This window comes from Myotis daubentonii, chromosome X, assembly GCF_963259705.1.
Source record: "Myotis daubentonii chromosome X, mMyoDau2.1, whole genome shotgun sequence".
Taxonomy (NCBI): Eukaryota; Metazoa; Chordata; class Mammalia; order Chiroptera; family Vespertilionidae; genus Myotis; species Myotis daubentonii.
Window position 1 is genome coordinate 65,288,344 of NC_081861.1, and position 13,266 is coordinate 65,301,609.

Below are 13,266 nucleotides of genomic sequence, written 5' to 3' on the forward strand. Positions count from 1 at the left end.
CCCAGGCCTCAGAGCTAAAGCCAGCTCTCAGCTCCAGTGACAGCCATAGAAGGTAAATAAATCCCAGAATAAAAAAAGAAAAAAGAAAAAAAGGAGAAGTTGGGAGCTTCAGTTGCCCGCCAGCCTGAAAACAGCCTTTAACCCCTCACCCAGACTGGCCAGGCACCCCAGTGGGGACCCCCACCCTGAAGAGGGTGTGAACAGCTGCAAACAGCCATCATCCCCTCATCCAGGCTGGCCAGGCACTCAAGCGGGAACCCCCACCCTGAAGGGGGTGCGGGCAGCCTAAAAACGGCCCTCATCCCCTTGCCCAGACTGTCCAGGCACCCCAGTGGGGACCCCCACCCTGAAGCAATAAGATGGCAGGCCTAATTTGGATACTGAAGGCGGGCGGGGGGCAGCACTTGAGACTGTCTGCAGTCCAGGACCGGATCTGTGACCCTGCCAGGTGGGGGGCAGTGCTTGAGGCGGTCCGCAGTCTGGGACCCAGATCCGTGACCCTGCCAGGCAGGAGGCAGTGTTTGAGGCCCGGGACAGTCTGACTGCGGTCCCGGGACCCAGATCTATGACCCTGCTGGGCGGGAGGCAGGGCTTAAGGCTGTCTGCAGTCCTGGTACCCGGATCCATGACCCTTCCTGGTGGGGCAGCAGCTCGCACAGGGGCGGATCAGCCGGGGTTGGGCAGAGCAGGAGGCCTGGCTTCCACCCAACCCCCGTCACTCTGGGCAGGTGAGCAGCGCAGAGAGCCTTTAGACAGGGGAGGCAGGCCGGCGGAGGGAGGCCTGTACTCCCCACATGGTGGTGGTGACAGCTGTGAGCACACCAAGCTGAGCCTGCAGGCTGAGCTGAAGTAGCGCCTGCAGGCCATCAGCGCCCAGGAGTGGCTGCACAAGATCCGCCTCCTGGCCCAGAAGGTGCAGGGTCACAGGGACAGCCACCGTGGCAGGCCAGACTGATGTCCTCCTGGCCGCACCACTGGGGTTTGTGGATCTGCAAAGCCAGAGGCCTCCTGTGTGCACATCCCCCCTGGTGTGCGAACATCCCCCAGCACACTGTCACCCTCCTGCGCCTGCAACAGTTTCAAACCAAGGCATGCACAAGTTCTCCCCGCCTCTCCACCGCACTTCCATCAACCCAGCATGCCTAACACCCCCAGAGGATGTGCACACATCCCCTCTGATGCACTCCCGTCCTTTGGAGAATGTCTGGGTGTTCTGGGTGCTGAGCGTGGGTGCCTGTGAGATGACAGTGAGAGGGCAGAGTGGTGATGCCTTGTTCCCATGGAGGCCAGTGCAGCTATGAGATCACCTCTAGGGGTAGGGGGTTAATGCAGGTGCTGAGGCAGGAGCAGATGCAGACAGACACACCTGGTGGGTGCGGGCGGCCCTCGCTGAGGTGCCTTCGGTCAGTGTTCAAGATCAAGAACCCAGACGTGGAGAGGAATTCCGTCCTCTCAGTGAAACAGTGGGATAGCCTGGGCGACTGTAGAGGAGGAATGTGCACTTTGGGTGCCAGCACCCATGAGCAAAGGCTGCCCTGACTGAGCCTCGCTTGCTTGGGGCCTAGCGCACTCCTGCCTGGCAGCAGGTGACAGGACGTGCTTTTCCAAATTAATGAGAGAAAATGTTGATTCTCCTGCTGCCCACGAAGGTGGAAAGTGAAGTGGGGAGACTTGTGGGGAGTGAGTGAGGTTTCCTGTCTGGGGGTTCCAAATCTGCTGTTGGTTTCTTTCACCGCTGACTAGAGATATACAGGGTGTCCCCCCCAAAATGTATACACACTTTGAATACCTACTAATTCCAATGGTTTTAAGCATAAGAAAGAAACAATAATGGAGCTGTTATCTGTTAAAAGTGTGGGCACAAACAGGTAGTTGGACATTCCCTGAGAGGTCACAGATTGGAGAGGGTGAAGGCCAGACTGAGGGGCCCTTTTCTTCCCCCCCCCCACCCCAGTGCACGAATTTCGTGCACCGGGCTACTAGTTTATAGATAAAATTATATTCATTATAAAAAGTGTTTTTATTTATTTACATATTTTAAAAATATTGATATTGTGGAAAATATCACATATGTCCCCTTCTTTCTTCCATTGACCCCTTCTAGCCCATCCCCACCTCCCACCCTAAGCATCTACAACCCTATTGTCTATGTCCATGGGTTGTGCATATATACATAGAAGTTCTTTGGTTGATCTACTCCCTCCCTCCCTCCACACACACACCTTCCCTCTGAGATTCTGCAGTCTGTTCCATGCTTCTATGTCTCTGGATCTATTTTTTTCAAATTTATGTTGTTCACTAGATTCCATATATGAATGAGATCATGTGATACTTGTCTTTCTCTGACTGGCTTATTTCATTACACTGTTTTTAAAAGAAAAAAATTAAATAACCTCTCTTCCTCAGTAGTAGAATCATATGTAACCTTTATGTTATTCCAAAAACATAATAGTTTATAGTGATAAAATTAATGACTTAGATTCAGCTTTCACATTTGTTATAATAAAAATTTCTCAAAATTATATTGCTAAGCCAGGACACTGTGGAGAATGTTTTAGCAGTCATATTAAGTGTGACATTCCCCCAGCCCCAATTACTGGCAGAAGAAAATAAATTATATCTTAAGGAAAATTTTACCAGCTTATGTTTGCAGTAGGCCCACAGGTTAAAATTCAGTGATAATACCACAATTCAAAAAAATCAAGATACTTGAGAAAAGAAGCTACTATGAGTGAGTCAGCAGAAACAAAAAGCAACAGCTTTGGGTACCAAATTGTTCAAACATTGGCATTTTCATATATGGATTATAGAGTTGCTTCATAGAAACAAAAGAATGTAATTGCAAAAATAAGCAAGCAAAAAACGAATCGGAATAAACTGGCACATTTTAGAACCTATAAGTAGGAAATATAATCATTAAAATAACTTAAAAGTAAATTGATAAATTAAACAGCAGACACAACACAGCTGAAGATAAAGCTAGTAAATTAAAAGATATATCATTCTGGCCAGTGTGGCTCAGTTGGTTGGGCATCGTCCTGTGCACCCAGGAGTTGCCAGGTCCATTCTGAATCAGGGCACATGCCTATGTTTTGGAATTGGTCCCTAGGAAGGGGCATGCAGAAGGCATCTGAACAATATTCTGATCTCATATCGATCTCCCTCTCCCTCTCCCTTCCTTTCTCTCTAAAAATCAATAAAAATTATTTAATAAAAAAAAATATATACCTATAGAAATTATCCAGATTCATTCACAGAGTGATAAAGGGGTGGTACACATAAAAAAAAAGACATTGAATTGCTTCTCAGCCTTTTGGCTAAGATCTAGTGTAGCATCTGTTCTTATCATTTTAATATCTGATACATCCTCTATCTGAGGACATTATATTAAACTAGAGGCCTGGTGCACAAATTTGTGCACCAGTAGGGTCCCTTGGCCTGCCCTGCAAGATCGGGCCAAAACCAGCTCTCTGACATTCCCCCAAGGGTTCCCGGATTGCGAGAGGGCACAGGCCAGGCTGTGGGACCCCACCAGTGCACAATCAGGGCCAGGGAGGGACTTGGGAAGTTGGCCAGTCAGGGAGGGACCATGGGAGGGCTCCAGAGTGTGTCTGGCCCATCTCGCTCAGCCCCAATCAGCCAGACCCCAGTAGCAAGCTAACCTACCAGTCGGAGTGTCTGACCCTGGTGGTCAGTGCACATCATAGCGACTGGTTGACCAGTTGACTGTCTGCCCCCTGGTGGTCAGTGCACATCATAGTGAGCAGTAGAGTGGCCTTAGCATATCATTAGCATATTAGGCTTTGATTGGTTGAATGGCTGACCAGTCGACCAGACACTTAGCATACTAGGTTTTTATTATATAAGATGTACTTTTGGAATAGGGAAATGGAATAGGAGCTTGCTCCATCCACTGCATGCATCAACCGGGTACTGCAGTACCTCTGGGAATGGTGCACAAAAAAAAAAAAAAAAAGGACATTGGTAAATATGGATCATTGAATGAGAAGGTTTAATATATCTTACCAGAGTTTCTGAAGGGGGAATTATAGAAGACAAAGAGCAGCAATACTAGAAAAGATAATGATTATGATTTTTTTTATAGCTGATGAAAATTCTAAATCTATAAATCCTACAAGAATGTTATATCCCAAGTGAAATTTTAAAATCTATAAGTGGAATTACAGATTCAACAATCAAAGACAAGATTTTACAGCAATAAGGGAGAAAGGTAAACAAAGGAAGACAATTATACTGACAGTAACTTCTCACCACCAACTAAAAAAAGTAATAAAATAGCAGAATAATAGCTTCAAAAGAGTTGAAACAAAGTAACTTTTAAATTTGAATTGTATGCTCAGAAACACTTTCTTCCAAGTATGAGGTTCTACTAAATACAATTGCAGATAAATAATAAAGTTGAGAAATTTCCACCAAGAGACTTGATTAAACAAAGTACATCTGAAAATGAGGGAGAACTATCTCAGAAGAATAATATGAGATTTAAAAAGGGATAGAGAGTAAATAAAATGGCATATGTGTACAAATTTGTACAAATATTGTTAGCAAAGATAATGATGAAGAGGAAGAGGAGGATGACAAAACTCATAATAATGTATAATTAGTTAGGTTAAAAAAAGATAGGTATAAAAACCATGAACAATAATAATAGTTTGGAAGAGGTCATTAGAGTTAAAACATTTTGAAGTTATAGTAACCAAATAATGTTCTGTGTTTAGAGTATTTAAAAGCTATATAAATTTGGACATTTTAAAATTAAATGAAAATTACAAGGGCAATCATTAAAGAAAGAAAATTGTATGCATCAGTGTATAAATTGAATGAAGAGAAAAGGGAATAAAAAACAAAAAGAAAAGCAAGACAATCAGAAATAGGCAAGGAAAGATATAAAGAATGAATAGAACTAAAAAGTAGAATAAATATACATTAAAAAGTAAAATTAGAGAAACAAATACATTTCTAATTAGACAACTATCACAAGATAAATTATAAATTGTTAGAATAAACTTTTTGTTTCATCCAAACTGACAATCTTATATGTTATGTGCCAGAGAAACACTTAAAGCATAAGTTCTCAGAAAGAATAAAATAGAAAAAGAATGCAAAGAGATGTTTCAGACAAATACTAAACAACAGAAAGGTGAGATTGTTATCTATACTAATAAAAGGGTAATATGCTGATTAGGGTGGACGTCCATCCAGACAAAGCCATGGAGGCTGCTCAGGCAGCCATGGACTCAGGCAGCTGCAAGGCCTGGGGTAGGTAGGATAGGATACAATGGGAGGGGATAAGGAAGGAGAGGGAGAGAAAGTCAGGCCTGCATGCAGATAGGCCTAGAGGAGAAACAGAAATACAGAAAGGGAATGAGAAAAAAATGCAGGAATGTGTCCCTTATGTATGTGAGGAGTTGAAATCTATGGTTTGTTGGGTTAGGCTGCAAAAGCGCAGGTGGTTCCTTTTGTGCCACTGGCACAGCCTGGGCTGGGATGTAAATTGAGTAGGGCGGGGTCTCCGGGAATCACCAGGGCGGAGCAAAGAGCAATGGAGTCTCCGTGACTCTGTGTCTCCAGGTCCCTGAGTGCCCAGGAGCAGATCTGCGAGAAAGCCACCCTCACTCTCCAACCCACTGTAAGGCCGTCCGCCTCTCCCCGTAGGGGTCTGGGACCTCAGAATCCTACCCCAAACAAGCTCAGTGGATTCAAAAGTTTGTAACCCCTTCCGATTGAAAAAAAAAAACAAACGCTTCTTGAGTGTGTCCCTTATGGATGCGAGGAGTGGAAAAAGGAAGGAAACGTGGGGCTGCACGCGGGAGGGGGTGGCGACCGTGGGGGGCGGATCAGGTGCGCCTGGTGAGGGGTGGGCACAGGCAGCGCCAAGCAGGGAGCCCCGCCCAGATGCAGGTGGAGGGATGGTGGCCCCCACCCCACCCCCCCCACCTCCCCCCGCGTGGGCTGTTGGCAGGGAGGTGCCCCCGGGTCCCAAGACAGAAGGGCAGACTGGTCCTAGGCCTTCTGGGCGGAGACACTCCTGCTTCTCGGCAGTAGCGCCCAGGGCTGTGCAGGCCTCAGCCACCTTCACTGGGCCAGGCGTCCTGTGCTGGGAAGGGAGGTGCAGCTTAGCTAGGCACAGTCAGACACTAAGAAGGGTACCCCTTTTGCCCCCGAGGGCTGGACCCCAAAGACACTGGCCAGGGTTAGGTTGGTGGCGCCTTAAGTGTAGTTTGTTGATTGGAAGTTGGGGCATCCCAGGCAGGGAATGGGAGGAGGATGGCAGCAGGGAGGCCGGGGAAGGGGGGTGTGGCAAAGGCCTGGCCAGGGCTGGGCCCTGAGCTGGGGGTTAATGCCCCGCCCCGAATGGAAGGACGCTTTAATATCAAAATGCACTCAGGCGGGGCTGGAAGCAGGCCCCAGAGAGGAAAGGGGAAGGTTTAAAAGAAAAACCAGTGAACATGGTGGGGGAGTGCCGGGGGGTGGGGGGGGGGGGGGTGGGGTAATAATAGGCAAGGAGGGAGGGAGGCAGGGTTCAGGCTCCTAAGGGAAAGGCAAATGAGTGGGAGGGTGGGAGGAGTAAGAAGGAGAGATGTGGGGAATGAAGGGAGAGAAGGGAGGAGAGAGGGGGGAAGAAGGGCTGTAGGAGGTTCACAGGGAGGGAGGGAAAGAAAGCAGGAAAGAGAAGGATGCTAAAATGGGGTGAGGGCAGGAAAATAGTTAAATAAAAAGAAGAAACAGAATGTGAGAGTGAGGGGAGTTTAAAAGGAGGAGTTAGTAAGAAAATTAAGTACACGGTGATTTTTTTAAAATATATTTTTATTGAGTGTGATTTTTAAGTGGAGAATTCAGTACTAAGACAGGATGAAAAGCATAGAAAGAGAGAGAGAAGAAAGTATTTTTTTAAATTATCCTTAAAAAGAGTAAAAGAGTGAGGGAAGAGGGGGGAGGATGGGCAAGAGGGGAAGGAGGGAGGGAAGAACTTTAAAAAGGAGTCAGTAGAGAGCAGAGTTAAAGAAGAAAAGAGGATGTATGAGTGAACTGCAGGAGCTATAATGAAAATCAAGTATAGTTGTGTACTGGGGACAGATTTTAAAACTAGGAGTCAGAAAAGAAAAAAGATAAATGATAGTGAATAATTAGGCAGGTAGATAGATAGATATTAAAAAAATGGAAGTAAGTGGAGAAGAATGTATGGGAAAGGTAGGATGAGAGAGAAAGAAGGATGGAAGAAAAGTTTTAAAAGGGGGGCTGGTAGAGCTTAAAAGGAGAATGGGAAGAAGGAATAAATGAGGGAGGGAGCAAAGAAGGTCTAAGGGAGGAAGTGAAGAAAAAAATTAAGGTGGGAAGGAAGGAAAAGGGAAGGGAGGGCAGGGGTAAAGATAAAGGAAAGAAGGAATGTGGGGAGGGAGGGAGGGTAGGAGAAATATGGGAAGGATGATGGAACGGAAGTAGGAAATAAGGAGGAAAGAAAAGTTTATAAATGATGAGTCAGTAGGAAAAAGTGTTACATAAAGGAGAGAGAAAAATTGTGTGAGAGGGAGAAGCCAATAAGGAAGTCAAATACAATTGTGTGTGAAGGGGATGAGATTTAAAAAAAAAAAGTTAATAAAATACAATAAAGATAGCTAAGTAAGTGTGTGGATAAATAGATAGATAGACACATGCACAGGTAGATAGAACTGATTTGAAACAGGAGAAAACAGTAAATAGTAAAAGTAGAGAGAAAAGGAAAGAGGAGAAATGAAAAATGTTAAAAGTGATCAGTAAAAAGAGTGTAAAAGAAGGGATGGGATGGAATAAGGCAGAGAAGGGAAGGGGAGGGAAGAGTAACAAGAGGGACAAGGGATAGAGAAAAAGAAGTTTTAAAAGGAGAGCAGAAAAGAAAATACTTTTTTTTTAAATGAGAGAGAGAATGTGTGCAAGAGAAATTTTAAAAAGGATGAGCCAGGAAAAAGAGACAATAGAAGGAATAAATGAGAAGCTTAAGGAGAGGAGTCAGTAAGAAAAGAATTCAGTTCAATGGGATGATGAGACTGTAATCATCTGCCTCTGGGATAATAAGTCACTTTAGCAGCTATCTTGCTACCTCTACCTACAATCTTTAACTTATACTTCCAGTAGAAAGTTTCAGGTATGCTTCTTAAACAGTGGCCACCTCAAATGCTTTTTGAAAAAAGAAAATATAAAAGAAATTATTGTGAAATAGACTTATCTATACTAATAAAAGGGTAATATGCTAATTAGACCGGACATCTTCCGGACAAAGCCACAGTGGCAGTGGCCGAGGCAGAGGCAGTTAGGGGCAATCAGGTCAACAGGGGAGCACTTAGGGGGTGATGAGGCCAGCAGGAGATCTGGCCTAAGCTGGCAGTCTGACATTCCCCAAGGGGTCCCAGATTGGAGAGGGTGCAGGCTGGGCTGAGGGACACCCCCCCCCCTCTGAGCATGAATTTCATGCACCGGGCCTCTAGTCCTATATAATGAAAGGGCAATATGCAAATTGACCGAACCTGGGAATGACCAGTTGCTATGATGCACACTGACCACCAGAGGCCAAGCACAGTGGCCCACCTCCATGGCTGCAGTTGGACATCCCCTGAGGGCTCCCAGACTGTGAAAGGATGCAGGCTTGGCTGAAGGACACCCCCCTACACCCCCCAGTGCATGAATATTGTGCACCAGGCCTCTAGTAGTGATATAAAACAAAATTACCTTATGAGGAAATTCTAAAAATAGCAATTGTATCCACATAAGAATAACAGTTTTCTTTCACCAGGAATATATAACATTTTAAACAAAACAAAATAGCCCTCAAAATATATAAAGCAAAAACTGATATAATTATAGGGAGAAATTGACAAAAGACTAATATTACCTCAATTACTATAAATTGATTTTGTGCTAGGCAAAAAATGAAATCTTTATTAGAAAACATGAGAAGTTGGTAGAACAGTTTAATTAATGTTAAATGTACAGAAATAGATTTTCTTTGCAATAATGAGAAATGTAATCATAACAATTATGTAAACATTTGTAATAAATCTTTTAAACATCTAAGATTAATTTAAAAAAATTTAAGGGCAATATAAATTAGAAAACAAAATAAAATCTATCATTTTTCTGGAAGGGAAATTTAATATAACATACATATCATTCCCAAATCAGTATCAAGATTAAGTGCGATTTCTGTAGTAATACTTTTATGATGTGGGGATTAAATTTGGGATATCAATAAAGATATTTAAAAATTCACATTGAAGGCATAACCTTGGAAAAGAAAAATAGGGAGAGGTACTTTCCTTGTCAGATGTTAAAATTTACTACAATGTAGCTGTTAGCAGACCAATACAAATGGCACAGTAATAAATAAATAAAACAAAAAATCTAAAAAATTCATTAATTGACCCAATTCATTAGAAATAGCTCAATTCACTTAACATCTCAGAAGAATTAGGAGCATACAGTGGATAATATCAGGAAAATGGTGACATTTCTACCATGTCCCCCCACCACTAACATCAATTTGATCAATTATTTGCATATGAAAAACGTTCATAAGAGCTAGGGATTATAAGTGAGGGATTAAAGCACATAGATGAAGCATGGAAACAAGAAAATGAGGAAGTCAAAAAATAGAACATTCACATAACCCCTACTACTGCTCCCCCAAGCCTAGACAGCTGAATGTGTACAACAAGCATTTCAAATTTAAAGGCTAACGGGGGCCAAATAAACAAGGTTTAAGTTTATGGGGGCCGCAAAAAAACAAAAGCTTCAATTTTCATAGTGTAAGGCAACTTGCCAGTGGTTGGCAAACTGCGGCTCGCGAGCCACATGCGGCTCTTTGGCCCCTTGAGTGTGGCTCTTCCTAAGCCTTAGGAGTACCCTAATGAAGTTAATAACAATGTACCTACCTATATAGTTTAAGTTTAAAAAATTTGGCTCTCAAAAGAAATTTCAATCGTTGTACTGTTGATGTTTGGCTCTGTTCACTAATGAGTTTGCGGACCACTGTCTACCAGGTGTCTAACAGTTAGACACCTCAAACCTGCATTCTGACTCATATGCTTACAAGCCCATAATTAACCCCCTCCCCTCTTGGGCCTTAGCCTTGAAAAACCTGTTACCCAACACCCTTCCCAGCTGTGACCTAGCCTTGAAAAATCTGTTTCCCTGAATACTTACCTTGCAGGGGCCATAAATCATGCCCAGCCCCCATAAGAGGGCCAACTGTGGGCACCAGCTGGGGCCTTTGATTGTAACCTCACCTCCCCCTTACCACCATCATAGGGGGGCTGCAAAAGCCCACAAAAAGCCCGGAACTGTGAACAAAGAACTTAGTGCCCTTTATAAGATCAGAGGCCGCTGAGATCAGCGCTCAGCTTTGGGAACCAATTCTCCTGTGCCACAGCACTGGTGATCCTGCAATGAAGTTCCTTTTCTGAATCTCCCAAGTGCCTGGTTGTGTGTCCTCCAGTCGACTGGTAATTTCTGCAACAATAGAAACGTAGTTTTATTTCAATAGAGACATGTTGAATACAAAGGGCCGAAATAAATGAGTAATCATTAACATAAAATAATAGAACATTTTAATAAAAATTAATATTTTTTCTTGAACATTAACTTACCAGACACTGAATAACTCTACAAATTAATAAGTGTAATGCAAATAATCCCATTTTTCTTGTCCTCCAAAAGTGAAATATTTCCTGTTGTGCATACCAAACAAGTCAGTCCCAGACTAATGACGTGGCAATCGGCTGCTAAAAATTCACTGCTAGTATTAGTGGAGAGAAATGGTGCGCCTGCATGTAAGGTGAATAAGGGAAAGGAATGCAACACTATTATAGTAATTAGTCATTAGCAAACATTGTAGCTCATTATTAATAACTAGAGGCCTGGTGATCAATAACATGATCTGGTGATCAGGGCTGATCAGGGCCTTCCTTCTCCCGGCTGCCAGCTCCCATTGTCCTAAATGACTTCTGTGATCCAGGCTCCCAGCAGGCTGCAAAGTACAGTTCCCATGGCTAAACTTCATGTCAGCTCCTGTGGCTTCAGGCTCCCAAGGAATGCTTAGAAACCCAGGCTCCAGGGGTCAGTTGTAAACCCAGGGTCATAGTAGAGCCCAACACCTTCATCCAGGCTTTAGATTTACTCATCCCAGCACCAAGCTGCCCATGTCCCCAGCAGCAAGCCTTCCCAGCAACATCACTATATTGCTGACTCAGAATCCCTGGGCAGAATGACTGGTAAAAGACTTTGCCTGCTGAAACCAGTATTTACAGACTGAGAAGGGTGCCTACTGTACATCCACAAATGTGCTAATACCAATGCAAGGCCAAAAAGATCATGAATAGTCATAAAACATGACACCATCAAAGGAAACTAATTAAATTCCAATGACTAACCCTAAATAAATGAAGATATATGAACTGTGTGACAAGAATAATCCTCTTAAGGAAATTCAATAAATTACAAGAGAACACAGACAACTAAATAAAATTAGGAAAAGAATGCATAAACGAAATGAGATGAATAAGAAAGCACAAACCATTAAGAAAAAAACGTTTAGAAATCCTAGAGTTGAAGACAACAATGATTCAACTGAGGAATTTAATTGTGAACTTCAACATCAGATAGGACAAAGCAGAAGACAGAATTAATGAATTAAAAAACAGGTCTTTTGAAATCAAACACTCTGAGAAGCATAAAGAAAATAAATTTAAAAATGAAGAAAGCTTACATGGATTATGTAATACTATTAAAAGAAACAATTTATGCATTATTATGATTCCAGAAAAAGAAGAGAGAAGGAGCAAAATGTTTACTTTAAAAATTATAGCTGAGAACTTCTTAATTCTGAAGAGAGATTTAGCTATTCAAGTTAATGAATCTAATTTGTCACCCCAAAATAATTGTCTTCAAGACAAATTACAATAAAACTGTCTAATATTAAAGACAAAGAGAATTTTAAAACCAGAAAAAAAACCCTTACATATAAAGGAACAGCCATAGGCTTTCAGCAAATTTCTTATTAGAAAACTTATAGGCAAAGAAAAAATGAGATTATATATACAAAGTGCTTTAAAGAACTGCAAAACTATAATACTATACCTCACCAAGTTGTCTTCCAGAATTTAAAAAAAGCAATAGTTCTTACGCAAAGAACAAATTAAGTCCAAAGAAAGCAGAAGGAAGAAAATAACAAGAATCAGAGAATAAATGAATAAAATAGAGAGGAAAAAAAAAACAGTAGAAAAGATGAGTAAAACAAAGTTGTTTTTTGAAAAGATAAAATTGACAATCTTTCAGCTAGACTAACTCAGAAAAAAAGAGAGAAGACAAATTCATAAATAAAGTCAGAAGTGGAAGAGGAGACCTTGCAAATACAAGACAAATACAAAGGATGATACGAGATTACTGTGAACAATTGTATGTTAACAAATTGGATAATCTAGAAGAATTGACTAAACTTCTAAAAACATACAAGCTACAAAATCTGTATTATGAAGAAATACAAAATCAACAGACAAATTATGAGTAACTCTTACCTTTTACTGGAGTGTAACATCACTTAAAAGTCACATTTATTGAAATTCACAAGGCATGTTTCCAAATTTATACACTTATAACTATACTGCGATAAAAATAAAAAATTTTAGTAACATTCAGATACCTCTCAATTGTTCTCTCCTAGCAAACACGTACCAAAATTTGGAGAGACTTTGCCTGTGTCCCAATATGTAGTCTATCTTTGAAAATGTCCCATGTGTACTTGAGAAGCATGTATATTTTGCAGCTTTGGGGTGAAATACTCTGAAGATGTCAATTAAGTCCATCTGATCTAGTGATTCATTTAGGATTGCTGTTTCTTTGTTGATCCTTTGTCTAGAGGATTTATCCAGTGGTGTCAATGGGCTATTAAAGCTACCTACTGTGATCATATTGCAGTTGATCTCTCCCTTGATATCTTCCATAAGTTTTTTTATTCATTTGGATACTCCGGAATTGGGAGCATATATGTTTATCAGAGTTATATCCCCTTGTTGTATCAATCCCTTTAGTATTATGAAGTGGTCTTCCTTATCTCTTGTTATGGCCTTCACTTTGAAGTCTATTTTGTCAGATATAAGTATTGCTACCCCAGCTTTTTTTTCATTTCCATTTACCTGAAAGATATTTTTCCCTCCCTTCACTCTCAGTCTGTGTGAGTCCCTTGTTCTGAGGTGGGTCTCTTGTAGACAGCATATG

The 13,266-nt window shown here is 42.0% G+C and overlaps 1 non-coding gene and 2 pseudogenes across 1 annotated transcript; all 3 read left to right on the top strand.

Annotated features, from left to right (window-relative positions):
- The window catches only part of LOC132223518 (nascent polypeptide-associated complex subunit alpha-like), a 96,990-nt pseudogene that overhangs the window by 69,856 nt on the left and 13,868 nt on the right, over window positions 1-13,266 (top strand).
- On the top strand, window positions 3,298-3,502 carry LOC132225457 (U2 spliceosomal RNA; annotated as a pseudogene).
- On the top strand, window positions 3,783-3,964 carry LOC132225481 (U2 spliceosomal RNA). Its single transcript, XR_009450954.1, has one exon. It is a non-coding gene; the product is annotated as a U2 spliceosomal RNA (small nuclear RNA).